Source organism: Penaeus monodon, chromosome 22 (genome assembly GCF_015228065.2).
Source record: "Penaeus monodon isolate SGIC_2016 chromosome 22, NSTDA_Pmon_1, whole genome shotgun sequence".
In the NCBI taxonomy this organism is placed as follows: domain Eukaryota; kingdom Metazoa; phylum Arthropoda; class Malacostraca; order Decapoda; family Penaeidae; genus Penaeus; species Penaeus monodon.
Genome location: NC_051407.1, coordinates 23,393,701 through 23,393,953, shown reverse-complemented (window position 1 = coordinate 23,393,953; position 253 = coordinate 23,393,701). Strand labels below are relative to the sequence as shown.

Here is a 253-nt window from a genome sequence, read left to right as displayed (position 1 = left end):
TTTTTTGATTTAAAAAATTTTTTTAAATACTTTCAAAAAAAACGTCAACTTATGGCGAATGTATGTAGCATAATTTCGGGGCAACCCAACCCTTTTTCGTACCAGTGACCCCCAAATTTTTGAAAAGGAAATTGGGCCCTGTTTCACCCGTTTACACAACCCAAAAATCAGTTTAATCAGGGCACGGACTTGGCCACGTTTATTTGGTATTGGGGAAGAAAACATTTTTGTGGTTAAAATATCACGATGCACT

General features: G+C 36.4%; 1 protein-coding gene across 1 annotated transcript in view; it reads left to right on the top strand.

Annotated features, from left to right (window-relative positions):
• Nucleotides 1–253, top strand: part of LOC119587028 (serine/threonine-protein kinase/endoribonuclease IRE1-like) — a 49,447-nt gene that overhangs the window by 38,777 nt on the left and 10,417 nt on the right.